At 37.4% G+C, this 24,889-nt stretch overlaps 1 protein-coding gene and 1 pseudogene across 5 annotated transcripts in view; one reads left to right on the forward strand and one right to left on the reverse strand.

Moving 5' to 3' along the window:
• Positions 1-24,889, reverse strand: part of ZCCHC7 (zinc finger CCHC-type containing 7) — a 237,625-nt gene that overhangs the window by 157,419 nt on the left and 55,317 nt on the right. The gene's annotated exons all lie outside the window — the stretch shown is intronic.
• LOC104667531 lies at positions 7,067-24,051 on the forward strand (annotated as a pseudogene). The gene is made up of 2 exons (XR_004054034.1): positions 7,067-7,132; positions 23,048-24,051. The product of XR_004054034.1 is annotated as a UPF0729 protein C18orf32 homolog pseudogene (transcript).

Consider the following 24,889-nt stretch of genomic DNA (forward strand, 5'->3'; position numbering starts at 1 on the left):
CTCTAGATCTTTAAAAATGAGGAAGACTAAAATGGACAGACATGTGAGCACTCCAGGGCAAAAGGGACCACAAAGTAGGCTCAGAGGAAGGGATAACAGCAAGTTGTTCTGTGACAAAGAGAAGATGTGATCGGCTGGACAAGTGAAGACAGAGACCACTAGGCTGATACACAGAGTTTGATATGAAATGTAATTACCATTAAAACTTTTTTTTTTTTTTTTTTGAGGCATGATCAAATCTGTAGTTTACAAAGATTACTCTGGTTATAACATTCTGGGAGAAAATAAAATAAAATGATTCAGTCTGAGAAAGACTCCACAGAACAAGTGATATTTTAGCTGGGTCTCATAGGATGAATAGAAGCTTTTTAGAGGAAGGGCTCTGCGGAATGATGAAATAAAATGAAAAAAGGTATGAAAACATAACAGGGCACCAAAGATTCTAGGACAAGTAAGAGGGCCAGAGAGTGGTTGGAAAACAGGTTATTTAGAGAAAGAGGTATCAGATTTGAAAGACAGGCTTAGGCATTGTTCTGAGGAACACTACAGTTTCCCATTTGATTACAAACTGTATCATTTGGTAAGATGGAAAATCCCCCTTTTTCCTTATAGAGAGTCATAACATCAAGTGTTGGGTGATTTAACAATTATTCATGATGACAGTGCCAACATCCCTGCTCATATATTAAATGAGACACTACCTGAAGTAGATAAAAGTATCCACAATTTCACTTCAGAACATTTGGCTGCTATGCCAAAGAGACAACCATTTATAACAGTCACTGGCCCAGATCTCACAAATCAGATTTTGGGAACTTTTTATTTTTTTAACAAAACATCAAATCTAGAATAGTGCAACTGCTGTTTTGACTTTCAAAACAGAGAGGACTCCTGCATAGGAAATAAAAGCCAGGACATTCATTTACAGGACGGATTGTTTTACATTCTTACATCAGATCAAATAACTTAATTATTCTGGGTACTGCACACTTAATGACAAATCTACATCCCTGAAATCATAACACTGAGACTGGCGTTTTCGTTTCCAAAATGAAAAAAAAGTTCACTGTGCCTTTCCTTCCAGACTGCACCCCATCACTCATCACAAGCTAGCATCAAGTGCTTTAAATAACATTTTCAATAAATGTGAACTCGGTTCTTTTTATACTTTGTTATAACTTCCTGTGTCTTTGACATATTCAAGAAGTGAAACTCATGCATAGCATGTTTATATTATTCCCTCCTTAGCAAAAGCTCACAGACAATGTCAGGTCTGGAGAGATAAGAGCTGCTTCCAGGACATGAATTCTCATGAGGATTAGGCAACCACCATCTGGGGCTCCAGAGTTTATCTGTAGCAGCTGCCTTCAAAGTATCATACTAGAGGTTGGGGGTGGGGGGAGGTCTAATTTTAAAGTGTTTAACAAGTTCCTCTACCTTGGCTTTGATTATCATTCTGGATTGTTTTTTCCACCTTATAAAAATAAAACATAGTAACCTTTTCTTCATAACACATAAATAACTTAAAACAGCACTATGTATTTAAATGATGAACTCAACAATACTCAAATGTTTAATGTTACAATTATAACATAATTTTTAATAATCATTTTAATAATGATTAAAATACTACCAAATACCTAATGTTGTCATTAATACAAGCTTTATCCTTCACAAAAAAAGTGTATCTCCCAATTTTTAAAATTTGTACTTAGAAGGCTACAGATTAAAACAATATCCTAGATATTTTGGGAGAGTTTTTCAAATGTCCTCAATTGACATTAAAATAATCGTAACACTAAATTTTATTAAACAGAAAACTTTTTAAATCAAATATTTATATAAAAAACAGGAAATCAAAAATGAACACGGGGCAAAAAGTTAATTTTGAGTGCTCAGCTTTAAATAATAATCTACTAAATCTGATTACTACATTAACTTTTATGGTGCTAAAAATGGTCACTATGAAACAAAGCTAGATAGCAAAGAAAAACAAAATAGAAAAATCAAACAAAATATTCTATATAAAGAATAGTTTCTACTACAATAAGTCCCAAAATCGCTGCACCACTAAAATAATGCCTTTTTCTTTGCATCAGGTCTCCTTCCATTTCAAATATTCTTTACCTGCCATAAAAATCATAAGTTGTATTTGTTCATTTGAACAACCTGTGACAAAGGACTTACTATTAAAATTAACTAGATAAAATTATTGTTAGTTCCATCAGAGATCTGGCAAAGTGGCTGCATCTATAAAGTATCACTACAATAAACAGCTTTGTAAAGAAGAACAGTTCACTCTTTCATTGTTCATTCAAAATACATAACAAGCCTATTGTACTGGACAGAGTGACGCAGAGAAACAAAAGGCAGAGGTTGGAGTGTGTCAAAATCATAAAACTGGTCCATTATTTGATGCCTGGGATTTTCTTTCCATGTCCAAATATTTATATATATTTATATATCTGGGCCTGACACAAACATTCTAGTCTTATTTTTTGAAGTACCCTCATAATTCCGTCACCAAAATCAAATACAGGAAATTCAAACTCTACACATCTAAAACTAAAGTGGACTGGGCCCTTCCTTTCACCTTCCCTATTGCTATCAGTGGTTGAATTATTTTAAAAATCACATAAACTCACAATCTCTCTTCTCTCCATTAACATTTTTATCAAGTCATTAAATCCTGATGACTGTAATTTCAAAACTATTTTGGCAATATTTTATTTACTTGCAGTAGTACCATTACCAACCTAGTATAAGTTACTCCTCAGAATTTGGACTAAATTACGAGTTTTGTAGGCAGTGTCTCTTCCAGCTAATTCGCATTAAATCACTACCACATTAAGTCTTCACTACGTTAAATATGCCTCTCAAAACAATCTACTCAAACTGTTCTCCCTATCTATTCTTCTGGTTTACAATGCTTTTCCTTTCCTCGACATATTCAAATTCTCCCTTTACCAGATTCTCCAGGATTCACAAGCAATTGTTTCCTTTTCTATGCCACATTTCATATTTACCCCAGGATAGTCATCTTCCTACTCATTAAACTTCTACATTAGACGCAAAACACATCGGTCTGCATGACCACATCACAAACATTGCTTATGAGTGATATTTTTCATATATCTAAAGGAGATGAGAAGAGAATAAACAAAAAAAAACTTTATTTTGCAGTTTCTTCTGCAACGTCCGAAATGGCTAAATAACAGTTATTTGTTGAATAAACTTATCAACAATATGATCTAGATATTTAGGTGTGCAAAGGGATGCACTTATAAAGGATCTGCTGTTATAAAAAATATGAGAATCTGACTGCACACGGTGGCTCATGTCTGTAATCCCAGCACTCTGGGAGGCTGAGGAGGGCGGATCTCCTGAGGTCAGGAGTTCCAGCCCAGCCTTGCTAACATGGTAAAACCCCGTCTTCACTGAAAATACAAAAATTAGCCAGGTGTGCTGGTGCACGCCTGTAATCCTGGCTACTAGGGAGGCTGAGGCATGAGAAGCTTGAACCCGGGAGGTCGAGGTTGCAGTGAGCCGAGATCACACCACTGCACTCCAGCCTGGGCAACAGAGTGAGACCCCATCTCAAAAAAAAAAAAAGAGAGAATCCAAGAAACTTGACTTCTTGTTCTGCTATACCCAACTGAAAGTAGGCAGTGACAATGATTTCAACAACATGCAAAGACATCCTTTGGACAGAGAATTTGTATATATAATAACTGTTTGTAACATCAGCTATTCTTCGATAAACAGGATTTTTCTCTTAAATTCCTTCTATTTGTTAGAGATTCAATTTGTTACCCAAGCTGTGGATTTATAGGATTTACATCCTTAAAACGAATTCCAGCATAATTTCACACAGAAGCCTTCCTGAAGTTAACCAGGACAACACACAAATAAATCTTCCCTTTAAAAAGAATAAATGCTCCATGAAAATCATCAATACATCACTTAAGCTTAAGGCACAATATCTGTGCAACACCAAGCTCTACCCCAATCCTCCAAGGGCCACTAGAGTCTGTATTAACCCCACACACTCTCTATTACCTATTCAGACATGTTTTCCCAGTACCATTACTCCAAATAATTCCATTCCCTAAACTAAATCCACTGTTTCATCCTGCTTGATTCTCTACTTATATTATCTAAAACTCTTGCTCTTGAGTTGCAAGGCTGTTGCTACTTAACTCTACGTTGACCTACTACTTACTATATGTAAGTAAGCTTTAAAGTCTCTTACAGGATCTCTGTATCATCTCCTAAATCACAGTGGAATCAAGTATTCCAATTTGAGTTTTAACCATTATCTAATTTTCTATTAAAAATGCTAACTCAAAAAGAGAAATATTCTCTAATATAAAGGCCACTATCCTTACATAGCAGGTACCCAATTTTTTAGAGTCTGTCTTCAACATATCCACATTTGCATGAAAACTTCACCCTAAGTAGAAAATTGGTCAGACTGCTTAATTGTGTGGGATAGGCAAGTTAAGTGCCAGAGAGGAGTTCAAAGAACATTAGCAATGTCTGAATTTGAGTATGAGCCTGAAAATCATAATGAAAACACTGTAAGAGGGAAAGGGACTAGGCATTCAAATCATAATTTTAAAGATGAGGATATTAGGTTACAAGGGTCACACAGGACAAGCTTCATGGAGGAGATGAGATTTCAGGTGACTCTGATGGATTTGCAGTAATTAGGAAAGAGGGAGAATGAAATTCCTGAAGGCAGACACATTTTTCCTTGGTAGATACATGCCCAGCTTTTGTAGTAAGAGCAGGGCAGGATCACCACCTCATTCCTTGCTGAGGATAGAAACTGCATATAAACTGCATTAATTGGTAGTTCATATAAAACTGTATATGAAACAACAGAAAATCCAACAACATAAACAGGCTATTACTAACATAATTTTTTTTTTTAAAGGCTACTAGATTTTTCTCCAAGCTGTAAAATCTTGCAGACTATAGTACAGTGGCAGGCAACTTACATCCCTTGGAAAAGTTCCTTTTGTGCGATCATTTAAACTAACAATTTTAAAGAATGTTTTACACAAAATGTGGGATAATTATTGGTCTGAGACAGAAATAAGACTTTCTGAACATCTTTCTTTGGCCTGCTAGATGTCAAAATGCAGTAAAATTTCCTATTGTAGGAGAATTTTAGTTAATAAAAATAATTTCATTACAATGTCTGATTTACACAGTACAAAAGTGTACTAATAACCATCAGAAATTTTTAAAGCTACAATATCCTTCTGAAGCCACCCTAATAATTGCTTATTAAAACACTTTCTCTGCTAAAATGTTAAAGTTATTGATTTTTTAAAATTTCAGCAATACAAAGATACAGCTTCCAATTCATGTTCAAACATAAAATAACTGAATTGAAAAACAATTTCACTTTCATTGAAATCAAGTCAGTGTTTCATTATTCAAAAGCATATGCTCATCAATACAAATAAACTTTCATTTCTATTTGAGGTTAAAATCCTAAAATAGCCCCAAAGTCGCACCACAATTCAGCTGCTATGGAAAAGCTAAGTAGTGCTTCCCATGACTAAATGGATTAATTCTTTAGCCCAAACACAATTACTGTTCTCCACACTGTTCCATTGAACACCTAAATAAGCATCCCAAAGCTTATTTCATTCAAAGAAAAGATCCAGACTAAAGAATAATCCCAATGTATGAAGTTTACATTTTGTGTAAAGTTTTTTTTAAAAGGGAAAAATCTATAAGTGGTAATCAGGAAAAGACATGAGTCATTTTAGACAGGTGTTGGGGATGACATCTATCGACTAATAGATATCTTTGTTGAAGGACTGCTGTACAGATTCCAGTAGATGTCTTTTTCTCAAACCAATTTTTCTGACTTAGTTCTTTAATCTAGACTTTTCCACAGGTGACGCATACATTAACAGCAAAAAGAATAACTCTTCAAGAAATAGCCAGTTACATGGAAAGGTATTTCTTCTGGTCCTTTTCTTGCTTTAAAATTTTTCAACTTCAACCATGTATGAAAAGTGCTTACAACCATGTTTACTGAACATTTTATTCTCCCATATATTTCCACATTTCAAAAATCTCCTGTGATACACACCTGATCTAAAGAAGAAAATATGGTGAGGTCAGGGAATAGGAATGAGGGCAATGAGCTATACTGAAGTAATTCAATATGGCTCAAGGGGTAAAATGAAAGAAAAGCAACAGTTATTAATTTCAGATCTGGATTCTCTGACAATAACAAGTTATCTGATTATGAGATGGGCTGTCTTGTTAATACTTGCTGTTACTGAGATGTTTACAAGGAAAATAGTTGACCATGTAAACTATGTTGGAGAAAGAATTCCTATATGACAGAAACTGGACTACATAACCCTATAGACTTTCTTTTGACTCTTAATACTGGTCATTCAATTTCCACTCCTTTTTAACTAAAGTTGTGAAATGGTAGCTCTTTTTCCACCTGTTTAATGTCCCCTGGGAGACCACTATTGTCAAATTATCATTGCAACATTAGTTGCTAGAAAGAGAATTTTTAGCTCTTTATAACACTTCTGCATTTAACTAAAGGATTATTTGCTGTTAGGCGGTTTTCTACAGCTCTGCCCCAAAGGACTTTCACAAACAATGCAAATGCATTTTCACAAGATGGAGCAATTTAGATTCCGTCTTTTAATGAAGGCTGAATTAATGGCAAGGCTTCCTTGCATTGTTGTAAACTAGACTGCTACAAAGAGCAGGTGAAATGGTTTTCTTCCTTTGGGCAAAAATGAAAATGAAGTGTAAAATTCCTACCCAGTTTTGATTCATGTTTGCGTTCATTAACAGAGGGTTAAACAGCCTGAACCTTACCTTTAGCAACTGCAGGTATAATCGGATTAATTTAAATGGTTATTAATGCCCTTTGGAATTCTAATTAGCCAGGGGGACAGCTGATGCAGACAGCCTTTGGGGGTGGGGATTAGTCTCTCAATCAGAGTTCAAACTCTCAGAGCAGCACCCCTACATAAATCCTATCCACCATTTTAGTGGGGTGGGAGTAGGGGACATGGAGAGTAGGGGTGAAGAATCTAAAATAAAGAAATACAGTGTAAAAAACACAAAGGACAAAAAGGTAAGAAATATAAAAGAGAAAGGAGAAAAAATATGACAAAAAATGTTCAATATACTTTCAAAACAATATACTGGTGATTAAAAAGAAGAGAAACCTAATGCACTTCAAGTAAGTACAACAAACAAAAAGAAACTTGTTAGAAAATAGTTATTAGATCTTTGGCCTAGAATCTTATGATAAATTAGAAAAGACATAAAACTAAGGCAAAATTACTTTTTCCATAGGCAAAAATTTAATTATCCTGCTTCTCTGAGGCAGCAAAAGTTTCAATGGCTTCAAGCGCCCAAAATGTTTTCCTAAATTTGCACATTTAGATGTACCCATAAAACATGTACCCTGAAATGGCGCAGTTTCCTTGTGTGGGTTCTAATGCATGTATTCTTTTTGTTGTTGTTGTTGAGACGGAATTTTGCTCTTGATGCTCAGGCTGGAGTGCAATGGCGCAATCTCGGGTCACCGCAACCTCCACCTCCAGGGTTCAAGCAATTCTCCCACCTCAGCCTCCCAAGTAGCTGGGGCTACAGGCAAGCACCACCACGCCCGGCTAATTTGGTATTTTTTTTAAGTAGAGACAGGGTCTTTCCAAGTTGGTCAGACTGGTCTCGAACTCCTGACATCAGGCGATCCACCCACCTCAGCCTCCCAAAGTGCTGGGATTACAGGCATGAGCCACTGCGCCCAGTCTAATGCATGTATTCTTAAACATGAAGCATAAAATCAAAGAATATGGGGAAACTCATACATTAGAGGTACAACTGTTTCTTACGTTTTAACTTTTTTTTTTATTTCAAAATATATTAGGAGTTCCAATTCCAAGTAAGATGGAGTAAGCACACACTACCTTGTCTTGTCCACTGAATCCAGAAAACCATAAAGCAGCTAGTTAAGGCAGACTGGGGAATAAGATGAGAATTCACATTAATATCAGACAGATGGTTTACTATTTTTCCCCCTTTAGTATCTTCTGGTCTAGACTCAAAGCAACTGAAATCTGGAAGCAGGCACTCAGGGATAGACAAAGAGAACTCCAGGAGAAGCCTTCTAGTTCTACCTTGAGGAGCAGGAACAGAGTCTCCTAATACTTAGACAGAATGAAGAAAATTCCCTAGGTATTTTTTTTACTCTTTTCAATGAATAAAATTCCCTAGGTATTTTTATTTATTCTTTTCAACATCCTCTGTACCCAGTCCCTGAGCAATCAAGATGGTGGTAGAAGCACTGACAGCAGCAGCAGTGGGGTCTGCAGAAGTCTAAAACTCTGAGGGAGCAAATCTTCATCATCAAGAGGGTAGCAAGAATTCTTGTTGCTTATTTTTTTCTCTGTCTTCTTGCTACTTGGCCCCAGTATGGGCACAGCTGCAAGAAATGTGCAGCAGAAGAGAGTAACTAAATAAAGCTCCAGCTCTGTAGCTGGAAGTATAAAAGGGGAGGATTAGGCAACCAAAAAGTACCAGAGAGATTACGAAGAGGGAGAAGCACAGGAAAGTGGCCCCATAAAGTTTGGACTCACCCCTCCAAACTGTGCCTGCCTGGGGTTGATCCTAAAATAACATACCACAGACACTGAGAACTAAACCATGGAGCAGACAACTACTCAGTTCCCAGACAGTCCAATGTTTGGCACACATACTGGACAGTTCTCAGTAAGACTGCAAAGGTTTGGTAAAGGAAACTGGCATTAGAACTACAACCTACAGAAGTTTGTGTAGAACTTGCAACCTGAATGAACCCAACCAAATTGCCTATCAAAAAAAAAAAAATCAGCCGGGTGTGGTGGCTCATGCTTGTAATCCCAGCACTTTGGGAGGCCAAGGCAGGCAGATCACCTGAGGTCAGGAGTTCGAGACCAGCCTGGTCAAGATGGTGAAGCCACGTCTCTACTAAAAATAGAAAAAATTAGCTGGGTGTGGTGGTGTGCACCTGTAATCCCAGCTACTTGGGAGGCTGAGGCAGGAGAATCACTTGAACCCAGGAGGCAGAGGTTGCAGTGAGCCGAGACCATGTTGTTGTACTCCAACCTGGGCAACAAGCGCAAAACTCAGTCTTGGGGGGGGGAAATTCAACATTTATCACAGCATTAAACCAAGACAAAGGGTCTCAAAATATGATACTTAAATTGTCCAGGATACAGCCCAAAATAATTTGACACATGAAGAATCAGGAAAACCTCAAAGAGAAAAAAACAACAGATGCCAACACTGAAATAATGCAGATGATGGATTTATCTGACCAAGACTTTAAAGCCACTATTACAAAAATGTCCCAACAAGGGCCAACACTCTTGGATGAACAGAAAGATGGAAAGTCACCTCAAAAAACAGAAGATATAAAGAAGAAACAAATGGAAAATTTAGAAACTGAAAAATATAATAACCAAAATGAAAATCTCATTAGACAGGCTAGAGAGCTGACAGATTTGTAGAAAATATTAAATCTGAGAGACTGGAAAAAAAAAAATGAAGAAAGGAGAGGGGAGGGGAGGGGAGAGGGGAAGGGAGACGGGAGGGGAAGAGAGAGGGGAGGGGAGGGGAGAGGGGAGGAAGAGGGGAGGGAAGAGGGAGGGGGAGGAGTGGAGGAAATGGGGGAGAGTAGAGGGGGAAAGAGAAGGGGGGGAGGGGAGAGGGGAAAGAGGAGCGAGAGAGGAGATAAAGAGAGAGGGAAAGGGCAGGGGAGAGGGGATAGGGGAGGGGGAGAGGGGGAAAGGGAGCATGGAAGGGCAGGTGAGCGAAGGGAGGGAGGGGAGAGGGAAGAGAGGAGGGAGAGGAATAGGAAAGCAATTTCAGGGGAGAGGGACAGGGTGAGGGGTAGGGGAGAAGGGAGATGGAAGGGCAGGGGGAGAGGAAGGAGAAGGAAGAGGAGAGGGGGGAAGGGGAAGGGAGAGGGGAGAGGGGAGGGGGAGAGGAGGGGGAAATGGAGGAAGGGGAGAGGAGAGATAAGGGAGAGGGAAGGGCAGGGGAGAGGGGACAGGAAAGGGGGAGAGGGGAGAAGGGAGATGGAAAGGCAGGGGAGAGGAAGGGGAAGGGAGGGGAGGGGGGAAGGGGGGGAAGGGAGAGGGGAGAGGGGAGGGGAGAGGGAGATGGAAGGGGAGAGAGGAGAAAGGGAGGGGAGGGGAGAGGAGAGGGGGAGGGGAGGGGAAGGGAGGGGGAGGTAGTGCAGGATGGGAGGGGAGGGGAGAGGAGGGGGGGGAGGAGAGGACAGGAGAGGACAGGAGAGGAGAAGAGTGGAGACCAACCTCAGGGGCTGGGCATGGTGGCTCACACCTAATCCCAGCACTTTGGGAGGCTGAGGTGGGAGGATCACTTGAGCCTAGGAGTTTGAGACCAGACTGGGGCAACATAGAGAGATCCTGGCACTACAAAAAATAAGATTAAAAAAATTAGCCAGGCATGATGGCATACATCTGTAGTTCCAGCTATTCTGAAGGTGGAGGCAGGAGGCTTGCCTGAGCCAGGAATTTTGGGGCAGCAGTGAGTTGTGATCACACTACTGCAATTCACGCTGGGAGACAGAGTGAGACCCTGTCTCTTAAAACAAAAAATAAAAAATAAAAATAAACCTCAAGGACTTACGGGCCAATAGTATCAAGAGGTCTAATATTCATTTCCTCAAGTTCCAGAAGGGAAGAAGAGTACAGTGGAAAAAGGAAAAGTATTTGAGTAAATAATGGCTGAAAACTCAAATTTTCAAATTCTTAAGTTTCACTTGCATTACTCATAAAGGCAACAAAATTTGAGTAACTGAGAATTTGTCATTGGAAACCACAGAGGACAAAAGGAAGTAGGATAATATTTTTAAGTTCTAATAGAAAAGACCTTTTAACCCAGCACAGTCAGGCCTTCATATCCATGAGTTCCACAACAGTGGATTCAACCAACCCTGTATCAAATATTTAAAAAAAAAAAAAAAAAAATGAATCTGTACAGAACACCCAACACAAAATAGGGCAAAAGGCTTCATAAAACTGCCATTCGCATCTTTTAATGAAGGGTAATTCTGTGAGAAATCAGATATCCATAGATCTTTAATAGCATTGCCACTTTGCTCATTTTATTCCATTTATCTTCCCATCTCCCGAAGTGGAAACAATAATATCAAACAGCTTAAAAGTATCTACCTGTGCATGATACTGTCAAGACAAGGGGTCCCCAAACTCTGGGGAACAATCAGTACCAGTTCGTGGCCTGTTAGGAACCGGGCTGCACAGCAGGAGGTAAGCAGCGGGCAGGCGAGTAAGAATTAGCGCCTGAGCTCCGCCTTCTGTCAAATCAGCAATTGCATTAGATTCTCATAGGAGCAGGAACCCTACTGTGAACTGCGCATGCAAGGGATCTAGGTTGCATGCTCCTTAAGAGAATCTAATGTCTGATGATCTGAGGTGGAACAGTTTCATCCTGAAACTATCCCCCGACCCCTGTCCGTGGAAAAATTTTCTTCCATGAAACTGGTCCTTGGTGCCAAAAAGGTTTGAGATTGCTGGTTGAGACCATAGTTGAAAAGTTGTATTCTTTGCCCTCTAGAAGCTTACAATCTAAACTATCCAAATCCAACATAAAGGAAATAATAATGGCTTAAAATATACAAAATACACTGAGCAATAATTTAAAGACACAACTAAACTACACATTTTATGCCAGTAAAATATCAGTGTATTTGTTATACATAAAGAAAAAGCAGTGAAGAAGTTTCATCAGTCCATTGTTTTTACTTGTCTTATTTTAGAATGACACGATATTCCTGACAGAAAAATACACTTGCCTTTTAAAGTCAAAGCTCCTATCAAGTGCCAAATTAGAAGAGATTGTTTCATTTTATAAATCCCAGTTAGGTTACAGAGTAGGTGCAAATTCAGGCACACAGAAACAAATCCTTTGAAAAAGTGCCAAAATCATCCCCCATGTATTAATTAAAACCTAACCATAGAAATGAATCATTCCATCTTTAATTCATCTTGTTAGTTCATAAAGATTTTATTTTTGGCCTGCAGGAAAAAAAAATTTGAATCTATAAATATTCTGAGTGTAATTTTTTTTATTTTTAGGGAAGTGTATGATACTCAGCAATACTAATGCATTCTTAAAATGCAAGCAAACTTCAGTTACTGCCAACTGTCCTTGATGTGTTTGTAACACCCTAAAGATTAAACAGTATAATGTCATAAATCCTATTACAGTATATAATCTCTAAATTACATTCAAGGGGATAAAAATATACAGCATATTAATGAACTTTACATTTTCATAACACCCTTTACACTGAATGTGAGAATCTTGTTACTTTGGATAAAAGTTTATGAAAATCCATCTCTTATAGCTATTAAATAAAATATATTCTGCTCATGCTTGGCATCAGTTACTCTGAAAATGATGTAGCCTTAGAAGTGGATTAACCTCTTACATTTCTCCTGCCCCAAATTTCAAGATTTATTTACATGCTATCCACAAATGGTGGGATAGAAAGTAAAAGGAACTAAAAATAAATAATATTAAACTAAATATAATCATACACTCATGTTTAGAACATGTTTTTAATAATCTGAAAAAAATTATAGCAAACTAAGTTTAACAAAACAGATTTCCCACACACCCCGACCCCACAAAATCCCAGTGTGAAAGATGAAAGAGTTCATGTTTACTGAATAATGAGATGGGAAATAATACAATCTCCAAAATATTATGTCCCAGAAAAAAAGTATAACGTATTTACTGTATAATGTGAGATGTTTAGCAAATTGGCTGAAATTGTAAAAAATAAATAAATAAAATGCATGCATGAACATGCATGCATTTTATATTCCTGATAGTGCATTAAATAGTGTCCCCTCCCACAAAAATATATCCAATTACTGACCCCAAGAACTTGTGAATGTGACCTTATTTGGAAGTAGGGTCCTTCTAGATACAATTAAGGATCTTGAGGTGAGATTATCCTGAATTTAGAGTGAACCCTGAAACCAATGACAGGTGTCCGTAGAAGAAAAAGAAGAAAAAAATTTGAGACCAAAGCCACCTGAAGACAGAGGCAAAGACTGGAGTGATGCAATCACAAGTCAAGGAATGCCAAGGATTACCAGCCACAGCAGACACCAGAAAAGAGGCACAGACAGGCCCCCCTCAGAGTTCTACAAGGAACCAAACTTGCCAACAGACTTCTGGCCGCCAGAACTCTGAGAGAATAAATTTCTGCTGTTTTAAGCCATTGAGTTTATGGTAATTTGTTACAGCAGCCCTCAGAAACTAATACATTCCTTTAAGTAGGAAACAAGAACAATGTACATTTATATGCAAAATAATACATCATCTTATTTATTTAAAGGCTCTAAATTGTGACCCGATATTCACCTTATCATTTAACACCAGATCAAATGGAACACCCAGAAGGAGGACTGCCTAAATGAGTGTCCAAATCATGGCAGATTCTCACAACTCCTAAGGGATAGTGGGCGATCACCTATAGTAGGTGTACCTAACATAGCAAGAGATCTTTTGCAGACTTTAAAATACAATAAAAAACCATGACTGACTACTTGTAAATGGCACCCATGACCTCTAGAAACTGTTGGCCTGGTGTCTGCCAATTGCCTCCTGAAGTGTAAGCAAATAAAGTAATATGTTTAGTTTTGAAGTACAGGTCAAGGGGACAACATGTTAAGAAAAAAAAAAAAAAGATCTCAGCAAGTTCTCTCTAATAGGCACATACACAAATCAGGTAGGTGGAAAACTAAGTTACACTAACATTCCTAGAAACCCACAGGAAATCTGAAAGACAGTTCTCAGGGACTACTGCCATTCTAAAATGTGAATCCTTTATTTTCATGACCATTTAGAATGAATTTTAGAACATTCATATGTAAAAACAATGCCTTTCAGAAGTTACAACAGACCTCTCCAAATACTCAAAGATGTTATCCCAAAAACAGTCATGCAAGTGACTACTCCCTAAGAAGTATGCCTGGACAAACCAATCCCACATGCAGCCTGAACTTTAACAATAACAACAACAAATCACCAGAGAAAGGTTAAAACTTGGGTAATAAAATAGCTTTTGATCAGCTAAAAGATAGTCAGATCACCAATAAAGCTAGAAATCTCTCTCAGGGTATTCGTACCATGTATTTCCTTACTGATACCAAGTATAAAAGAGAAGAATTCCAGAAATAGAGGTGTCAGGAGATTCAGGATAAGAGATCAGGAGAGCAGGGATAGGACCCTGCCAGGCCCTATCAATAAAAAATAGAGCACCTCTTGCTCTCCCAGCTCTGGCATAATTTTTTAAATGCTTCTTTTTTTGATGCAAGCCAATAATGGGAATCTAGAAAACTGACACTAAGGAGTAAGTAAAACAGTGAACAACTTACTTTATCAATGATCCAAACCAGCCCCTGAATCATCAGATGATACAGACCAAGCTGATTCCTAGATTTATCGATTCAGTTAACAACGTACACATATTACATTGCTGCATAACAAAGTATGACACAAAAACACTCAATATTAGCTCAACTAATACTTAACTATAGAAGGCTTCCAAATGTACAAAATAACACAAACAAGTGTGAATGTCAGCATAATAGATACTGCTGAAAGACTTCTTTGAGTATCTATTAATGTAGCTAGAAGACACATCTGGAAAAACACATAATTACAATATAAACACAAACCAATAAAAGTCCAACTCCTCTCTACTGTGCAGGGAAAGGAGGGGCTCAAGGCCACAGAAGGAGCTATGCTTGAATTTACAAAACTACCGGAGGGCAAGAGGGGACTAGATCAAGAGTAGAGGGCAGCATAGCATTGTTGTTCAGCATGTAGACTCTGGAGCAAGACGAGTTGGGTTCAAATCCTGAGTTTCTCACTTACTTGGGCGTATTACTTTATCTCTTTACACCTGTTTCTTCATCTATAAATGACAGATAAAATTCAATGGGGTTGTTGATGTGAGGACGAAAACAGTTAAAACATGTAAAGTGTTCAGGAAAGTAAAATAAGTAAAATATTTGCTATTAGCATTGCAACTGTACTCATCCATGCCTGGTAAACTGATGCAAATTAACTGTTAGTTTGAACCATATAAAATTTTTATGTTTGTAGGTCAAAATACTCTGAATATCAACAATGCTTATGGTTCAAATGAACATCAAAGAAAGGGCTGTGAAAACAAGTTGCTAAGAATTTCCATGAGGCCCAAAACCTAAAAAGTAATGTACTCACACAGCAGTTCTAAAATAAAACTGAAGGAAAAGGATTTCTGTACCAGGCTGAAAACAAATAGCATTTCAAATAATAAAGCACACAATTCAGTATGACTGACCTCTCAGGCAACCAATATTTCACACTAGATTGATTTTGAAAGGTAAACTAATATTTTATATTCAAGTACCTATTCTCTCTCCTCTGAGTCACAAAATGAGAGTTCACATAGCTTCAAATGGTATACAATGTACTGGTATGTATTAAATAAAGAGATGCCTAATCTCAAGCACATGAACATTGCATAAGTTACTGCTGATTTATGGTTTTTAATCTAAAAGTGCCAAGAAAACTTTTAATCAACATAATTTTTGATAGAATATATTTACATTTCATAAATGTTTACATTGATTTTAATATAATTATTTCTATCTTCCTAAGTATTTCCTGAAGGATTTCTTTTCTCTTTCTTTCTCTCCCCTGACCATGCTTAGAGTTGGGGGTCTCACTATGGTGCCCAGGCTGAAGTGCGGCGGCTACTCACATGTGCAATCATCATAGCACACTACAGCCTTGAGCTCCTGGCTTCCAAGGACTTTCCTGCCTCAGCCTGCTGAGTAGCTGGGATTGCAAACATGTACCCAACACTGGGCTCACAGAAGTATGATGCTACTATTTAACAAAATATCTACCATGTACCTTAAAGGCTGTCATTCTCTCATACTAAAATGAATATGTTGAAACCTCAAAAAATAACAACACAATTTCAAGATAGACTGATTTTCCACAAGGCTGTCTTATGTTCCATCTTTGAAATTACTACAAATAGGCCAGGCGTGGTGGCTCATGCCTGTAATCCCAGCACTTTGGGAGGCTGAGGTGGGTGGATCACTTAAGGTCAGGAGCTCGAGACCAGCCTGACCAACATGGTGAAACCCCGTAACTACTAAAAATACAAAAATTAGCTGGGCGTGGTGGCACGAGCCTGTAATCTCAGCTACTCAAGAGGCTGAGGCAAGAGAATGGCTTGAACCTGGGAGGCAGAGGCTGGAGTGAGCCAAGATCACCTAGGTGACAGAGCAAAACTACACCCAACCTAGCAAAACTACACCAACAGAGCAAGACTATGTCTCAAAAAAAAAAGAAAATAAAAATACTACAACTGTAGATCATTAAAAGATATGTAAAAAATATAAGCAAAAATAATGCTAATAGATAACTGTGCCTTATCAACAAAAACTGAGATGCTATTCTTAACATTTTAAGACTGACAACTGTAATTTTATAATTTTTAAAAAACTCATTAAAAGGCCAGCCTCAAACTTGCAGCCTATTTCCCTGTCAACATTTTCAGTCCTCACAGCATCAGATTAATAATAAATGAAATTACTCATCTAGTAACAATATCTCTATAAACCAACAATTTATATATTTCAACTCCCTTTTTTTAAACATTGATATAATTCACATACCATAAAAAATCACCTTTTTGGGCTGGGCACAATAGCTCATGCCTGAATCCCAGCACTTTGGGAAGCTGAAGTGGGAGGATTGCTTGAGCCCAGAAGTTTAAAACCAGCCTGGGTGACACAGCAAGACCCCATCTCAAATTTTTTTAAAAACATTTATAAAAATAAAGAAAAATCACCGTTTTGAAATGTCCAAGTATTTTCTAGTACATTCACAAAGTTGTGCAACCATGATTCAGAAGATCTTCCATATATCCCATATCCATTAGAGTCCCTTTCCATTCCCACCTTCTCCCAGCTCCTGTCAGCTACTAATCTACTTCCTGTCTGTATGGCTTTGCCTATTTGGACATTTCACATAAATGGAATCACAGAATATATAGCCTTTTGTGTCTCATTTCTTTCACTAACATGTTTTCAAAGCATGAATCTGTACTTCATTCCTTTTTATGACTGAATAATATTCCATTGTAAGAATATACCACATTTTTGTATGTCAATTTATCAACTGACGGATATAGTGACTATTTCCAAGTCTTGGTTATTATGAATAATGCTGCTATGAATGTTCTCACCCGCTTTTGAAATACATGCACAAAGTTTTGAAGTCAGTGCAAATCACACAGCAAAAATCTCTGAAGTCAAACTAAGTGATGAAACCATTTGAAGTAATAGTAACTTCTCCTTCAGGTAAAGGTTGCTCTTCTGAGTTTCTGGACAAGTGAAACTGAAGAAAAAAAAAATCTCATCTACCCTTGCAAACTACCAATAAAAAGGAAGGACAAGGAAATAACAAAGAAAGCTACAAAACAATATTCTAAGTTTCTTATATTGAGCTAATCTGCTTTAAAAAAAACTACACAATTTGCTACAATAAAATTACAAATTAATAATTAAAGCATAGAACATACCAAATATACTTATACCAAAAATGTATTTTAACAGTTTGAGCCGTTTTCATAAAGTGCTATGGCAAAAACTTCTGCTAAATATCAAGGAATAATCTGATGTATTGGAAAACAATCTCCAAATCTTTATGTTTTATAAATAGACCAATCATATCATCCAAAATGACCAAATCTACAAATTAGAGATTAAATATCTTATATAGTCACACTTAGAGTAAAGTATCCTATATATCTGAGAACAAAAATTGATTAATTTTGTTGATTTGTGATTTGAAGCATTTTGATAAAAAGCAAATCTCCTCAAATACCTGCCTGAAATAGTTTCAACTCAAATCATACACAATGTGGCCAAAACCTGTTACAACTAAAATAAGAGTCTGCAATTTATCAATTCAGTAACAGACAAGTCAAAATTTATGTTTGCTTTATAACAAAGGACAACAAAAATGTTATCAAAAGAATGCAAAATTATTCCTCTACAAATAAGTGGCATGTTCAAAATATTCTACCAAAGTAAATACAGCATTCAAAAAGACAACGTTTTTTTCAGATTGTGAAACTACAGCAATTTTCAGAAAACAAATAGTTTTACTATATACTACATATACTTTTAAAACTACCAAATTGTACCACTGTACTATTAACATTAGAATTTTCTGAATCTATTTTTTTCAACCCAGTTTTACTTACCAGATAGGAAAATTAATAGTGTGCAATGTCTTTTTTCCCCCTAGAGGATGTTTACAGGAGAATTCTGTGTTTAAAAATCTACTTTTAAAAAGCTCCTAAAAGTTTTCACTTAAAGCATAAACAGACCAATCAGCATTCTGTAATTTCTTTTTGCTCTAATTTTCAGCTACATATTTAAACCAATGACATCTAGTCTATTACATTTATAGAATATCAAATATACTCTGCACCTAATTTTTAATTCAAATTCAATAAATATTTATTGAGTAGTCTACTACATGCCTAACACTATGCTAAGTGCAGGGGGAAAAAAACAACCATTTTAGTTTTTCCTGTCTTTCTCCTTGTCCTTATGGCCTATACATATCATCACTTGATGAAAAATGCTAGCAGAGGAGTACTACCCTAATTTACTACGCACTCGACTTAAATTTATACTCATGGACTCTAGACTCAAAATTCAAATAAATACCAACTATGAAAAAGAATCTACATGAATATGTTTTTCCGTAGGGCACTCATCATTGAGAGGTAAAATTTTTCTCATATGCATCATGAAGGAAGATCCTTTTTCCATGTTGTTGGCAAAACTGTCAATCATCTTGATGAGCAGCAAATAAATGAATGCCCAATGATGGGATTCTGTATTATCCTTAAAAAAGAAATCCATCAACTAAACATCAACAGGTAAATGTTTATACTCGACAGCCATCAATTTCAACTATCCATGCAAAGAGACAGGTGAGCTGGACTGGTAAACCTCGAAATTAGAGCGGTATTAATCGTCTGCTTCCAGCCAACATAAACAGATGTTATTTTTAAACAGGCAAAAATCATCTCTTCCACTGAAATTTATTTGCAGCAGATAATGTTCTGTTACATTTTTAATCAAGCAGATGAAGTTACATTTAAATTGAAAATCTGCTTCACTTAACTAATCAGGCAAGTAAAATTCAGAGACGATTGAATGGCATTACACGGCACACTATTACGGCAGGTAAATTGGGAAATTTACCTGTCACACCACACAGGGTATTGTTCACCCACTGCATCTGCAACTTAGAAGCAAAGCACTAAGACAAAAAGGGAAAGGCATGTAAAACAGACTTATAAATCGATCATATTTTATGAAAACATTATTAAGGCTGCCAGCAAAAATAAATAAATAAATAAATCATTTTAAAGAAAAAGGGAAAAAACACACCACCTCTCAGTGACTCAATGAAAATTTACACGGATTATGCTTATCTGCTTCATGTAAATAGCATGCCTAGTTATTCTGAAGATCAAGATACTAAGGAAAAGATGCAAACAGTGCATCATGACAGAGGCAAAGAAATAATGACCACATAACATCAAGAATAGACAAACACAAGAAAGGTAAATCAAACACTTTAACAAGAAGAGACAGAGTAAACATTACGCTGATTTGCAAAATAAAATTACTCTATCAGTCATCATAAAGATCATTAATTTCATATCCAAAAATTTCTCCATCTACCTTATTTATAAAAAGCTTATTCTATTTTAGTCACCTAGAGTTAGCAAGCTGACATTTCTAAAATGCCTTCAAAATTTACTTGACATATCCACAAAACTCTAATGGCTATTTTACGTGTCTCTTAACAGAAACCCAAAATTTACTTTCACTGTTTAATATCTGTAAACTCAAAATATATTTGCTACAACACCTGAACTTTGTTTCACTGCTCATTATATTGACTGTGAATTATTCCAACAACATGTACCAACACCGCATTAAATCTTTTTTTTTTTTTTTTTTTTTTTTTTTTTTTTTTTGAGACGGAGTCTCGCTCTTTCGCCCGGGCTGGAGTGCAGTGGCCGGATCTCAGCTCACTGCAAGCTCCGCCTCCCGGGTTTTAGGCCATTCTCCCGCCTCAGCCTCCGGAGTAGCTGGGACTACAGGCGCCCGCCACCTCGCCCGGCTAGTTTTTTTGTATTTTTAGTAGAGACGGGGTTTCACCGTGTTAGCCAGGATGGTCTCGATCTCCTGACCTCGTGATCCGCCCGTCTCGGCCTCCCAAAGTGCTGGGATTACAGGCTTGAGCCACCGCGCCCGGCCTTTAAATCTTTTATATCATAACTGTTAAGAGTTTTATCCTCACAATAACCTTTGAAATATAGAGGTTTATTTGCCAACCACTGTGAGTTTTCTTCTTTCTATTCTTCCTTCCTTTCCTCTCTTTCTACTTTCCCTTTAACCTTCTTTCCTTCTTTACCTTCCTCTTTTTTCTTTCCTTTTCCCCTTTTTGATAGAGTTTTTTTTTTTTTTTTTTTTTTTTTTTGGCGAGGGGGTAGGGGGCAGAAAGTGGGGAAGCAATGGGTTTGAGAGGGGAGGCGGGGGTACAAACAGTATGTAACTCTGGGATGTGCTTTAAGTTACAAAGGCAAATAATGTTACTGTTGTATTCTTAATAATGAAGTGAACCTACCTTGATTTTCCATTAAGAGTGATAAATTTTGACTGACATATCCAAATTCTATCGTGGGGTTCATTCATAAAACTAGCTAGAAATCATATACTCATCAGCATCGTGTTTTAATTACCAAGGCACCATTACCAGCTAGGTTTAGGGTTAGAAGTTTTAGGTTTACAGAAAAATTGTGAAGATAGTACAAAGAGTTCTCATATGCACCACAGCCACTTTCCCCTATAATAGTGACATTTTACATTAGTATGGTAAATTTGTCAAAATTAGTGAAACAATATTGATACCTTATTAACTGAAGTTCATACACAATGTCTTTAGTTTTTTTTCTGTTCTAGAATTCTATCCAGGATACCACATTACACTTAGTTGTCATGTCTCCCAAGCCTCCTCTTGGCTATGACTGTATCTCTGACTTTCATTGTTTTTAAGGAAAATTGGGTTAGGTATTCTACAGAATGTCCCAAATTGGGATTTGTTTGATGTCTTTCTCGTGGTTAGGCTGTGGTTATGGGTTTTGGGAAAAGAAAACCACAGAGGTAAACTGCTATTCTCATTAAATCATATCAAGGGTATGTCCTACCAATGTGACTTATCTTTCATGTCAGTCTTAATTGCCTGTCTTACTGTGTTCTCTCTTAGTCTCAGCCCTCCCCAAAACTGCATTTACCCCTTTCTGAACTTCATAATCTCAATTGTGATATATTACTATTCTTCATTGTTGAAGATGATGGTTTTTCACAGCTGCTCTCTGTAAGTATGGCTCAATGGGGCAGGAGAAATGAAAGAAACAATCTAGCTGTACTTTCCACACTGCACAAAGATTAGTCTTTGTGTCACTACTTACAGTGATTACTCTGAGTCTGTAGCTATTTCTGACCTAGTTCCTCACTTTTATTTTTTAATTTTATTTATTTATTTATTGAGACAGAGTCTCACTCTGTCACCCAGGCTGGAGTGCACTGGCATGGTCTCGGCTCACTGCAACCTCCACCTCCCAGGTTCAAGCGATTCTCCTGTCTCAGCCTCCCAAGTAGCTGGGACTACAGGTGCATGCCACCACACCCAGCTAATTTTTGTATTTTCAGTAGAAACGGGGTTTCACTATGTTGGCCAGGCTGGTCTCGAACTCCTGACCTCATGATCCACTGGCCTTGGCCTCCCAAAGTGCTGGGATTACAGGCGTGAGCCACCGCACCAGGCCTAGATCCTTGCTTTTAAAGTCAGTACAAAAAGAAGCTCTCAACTTTGGCTGACCATTAGAATAAGAGGGAGCTTATAAAAATACTGTTGTCCTGGCCCCATTTTACTCATATTTCCAGAGGTAGGACTGAGGCATTAGTAGCTTAAAAAAAACAAAAACAAAAACAAAAACACACTAAGACCTTATCTCCCTATACTGACTGCTACAGTAAAGGCTGGTCTGTCTTCTCATTTACTGCATTCATAGCTATGCTATACTCTTTAGGGTTTCCATTTCTGATATATCTTCAGTTATTTCCCTAATTTAGCTTTAGCTAAAATGAATCCTATATGATTTAAGCAGCAGGAACACTGCAACGCTGTTTAAACACTGGTAGATTAAGCGTTGTCAGAAGCTGAGGGCAGTCACTGACATTTAGAAGCATTGCTGATTTTTAAAATATATATTAAATGTATATATTTAAGTTATGCATAAAGTTTAATATATGATGTATACCACATATATTAAAATATAATTACATATTAATATATACCAAAATATATTGACATATATTATTTATTGATTCCAACACGAAGATCACAAAATCTGGATATTAAAACACCACAACATGCCTGTAATCCCAGCACTTTGGGAGGCTGAGGTGGGCGGATCACGAGGTCAGGAGATTGAGACCATCTTGGTGAACACGGTGAAACCCCATCTCTACTAAAAATACAAAAAAATTAGCTGGGCGTGGTGGCAGGCGCCTGTAGTCCCAGCTTCTCAGGAGGCTGAGGCAGGAGAATGGCGTGAACCCGGGAGGCGGTGGAGCTTGCAGTGAGCCAAGATCGCGCCACTATACTCCAGACTGGGCAACAGAACGAGACTCCATCTCAAAAACACCACAAACAGTGATTAAATGTTCTTTTAAATCTGGGACTCATTTCTGTACTGAAGCAACAATCTACAGGGTGGCTGAGTTCCTAGGCTACCTTAATAAAAGTGTATTTAACAAATGAGGCTAGGTAGCTGCTCCGGAGGCGCAGCACAGGCCGCGCTCGCAGAGTCCTAGCCGTTGAGGAGCTCAAGCTCGGGAAAGTGGTGTGCATTCCTTGTATCGTCATTCCAGTTCTGCTCTGGATCTACAAAAAATTCCTGGAGCCATACATATACCCTCTGATTTCCCCCTTCGTTAGCCGTATATGGCCTAAGAAAGCAATACAAGAATCCAACGATCCAAACAAAGGCAAAGTGGACTGTAAGGGTGCAGACATGAATGGATTACCAACAAAAGGACCAACAGAAATCTCTGATAAAAAGAAAGACTAAAGCAGTTTTCCTAAAGGACCTCATCATTTAAAAAATGGACCTGATAATATGAACCATCTTCCTTGTAACTGTCTCTGACCTTTTATCTGAGACCGGAATTCAGGATAGGAGTCTAGATATTTACCTGATACTAATCAGGAAATACATGATATCTGTATTTACAATGTAGTTAGTTATATTTAATGACCTCATTCCTAAGTTCCTTTTTCATTAATGTAGCTTTCATTTCTGTTATTGCTATTTGAATAATATGATTAAATAGAAGGTCTGTGCCAGTAGACATTATGTTACTAAATCAGCACTTTAAAATACTTGGTTCTCTATCTAATTCATAGGAATTTGACTGCTGTTTGCTCTACTTTCTTTGGGCTCTTCTAGTTTGAGTGGAGTACAATTTTACTGTGAAATAGTCCAGTGAAACTGCAGGGAAATGCAGGTAGAATCTTGGGAGGTAATAATGATGTGAAACATAAAGATATAATAATTACTGTCCAACACAGTGGAGCAGCTTGTCCACAAATGTAGTAATTACTATTTATTGCTCTAAGGAAGATAAAAAAAGATAGGGAAAAAGGGGAAACGTCTCTGAAAAACGAAACATGTTTTACATAAATGTCTAATGTAATTATAAAATGTTAATCCTTACTGCATTTCTTCTGTTCCTACAAATGTATTAAACATTCAGTTTAACTGGTAAAAAAAAACAAAAAAAACAAAAAAAAAAACAAATGAGGCTAAAGAAACATTTTTCAGAAACATATGACATTGCCATATTCAACCATTACATTAATTTCCTGTTGTTCAACCTTTCAACCTTTTACACTTTTGATAAAATACAAAAAATAGCCTGTACAAGAGTATTTAAACAAAACAAAGAAATTATTTCAATTTATTTAATCTTAAATACTAGTATGTGAGAGAAAGGCTGGTCAGATCATACGGTCTGTAAGACAGACAATTCTGCCATAATAAAAGAGACAAAATCACTTTGTGGGGAATGAGGCAATGGGCCATAAAATGGGAGAAAAAAATTTTTTGAGACAGTCTCACTCTGTTGTCCAGGCTGGAGTACAGTAGCATGATCTTGACTCACTGCAGGCTCAGCCTCCTTGGGGTTTAAACGATTCTTGTGCCTCAGCCTCCCGAGTAGATGGGATTACAGACAAGCACCACCACACCCAGCTAATTTTTTGTATTTTTAGTAGAGCTGGACTGGGGTTTGCGGGGAGGGGTTTGGAGGAGAGGTATCACCATGTTGGTCAGACTGGCCTCAAACTCCTGGACTCAAGTGATCCGCCTGCCTCGGCCTCCCAAAGTGCTGGGATTACAGACATGTGCCACCACGCCCGGCCAGGATCAAATATTCCTAAAGCTGTTAGAGTAACTTTCCCATAAAGCACCTAGCACACAACAAGACACTTAGCAATTTATTTTCTTAGACAGTGAATACTCCAAACCCTTAAATAGTGCCACAAACAAGAATTAGGGAAGAATATTCCCTCTCCCTCCTTTCCTACTGAAGGGTACCATCAGCTACTAGGA

This window comes from Rhinopithecus roxellana, chromosome 16, assembly GCF_007565055.1.
Source record: "Rhinopithecus roxellana isolate Shanxi Qingling chromosome 16, ASM756505v1, whole genome shotgun sequence".
In the NCBI taxonomy this organism is placed as follows: Eukaryota; Metazoa; Chordata; class Mammalia; order Primates; family Cercopithecidae; genus Rhinopithecus; species Rhinopithecus roxellana.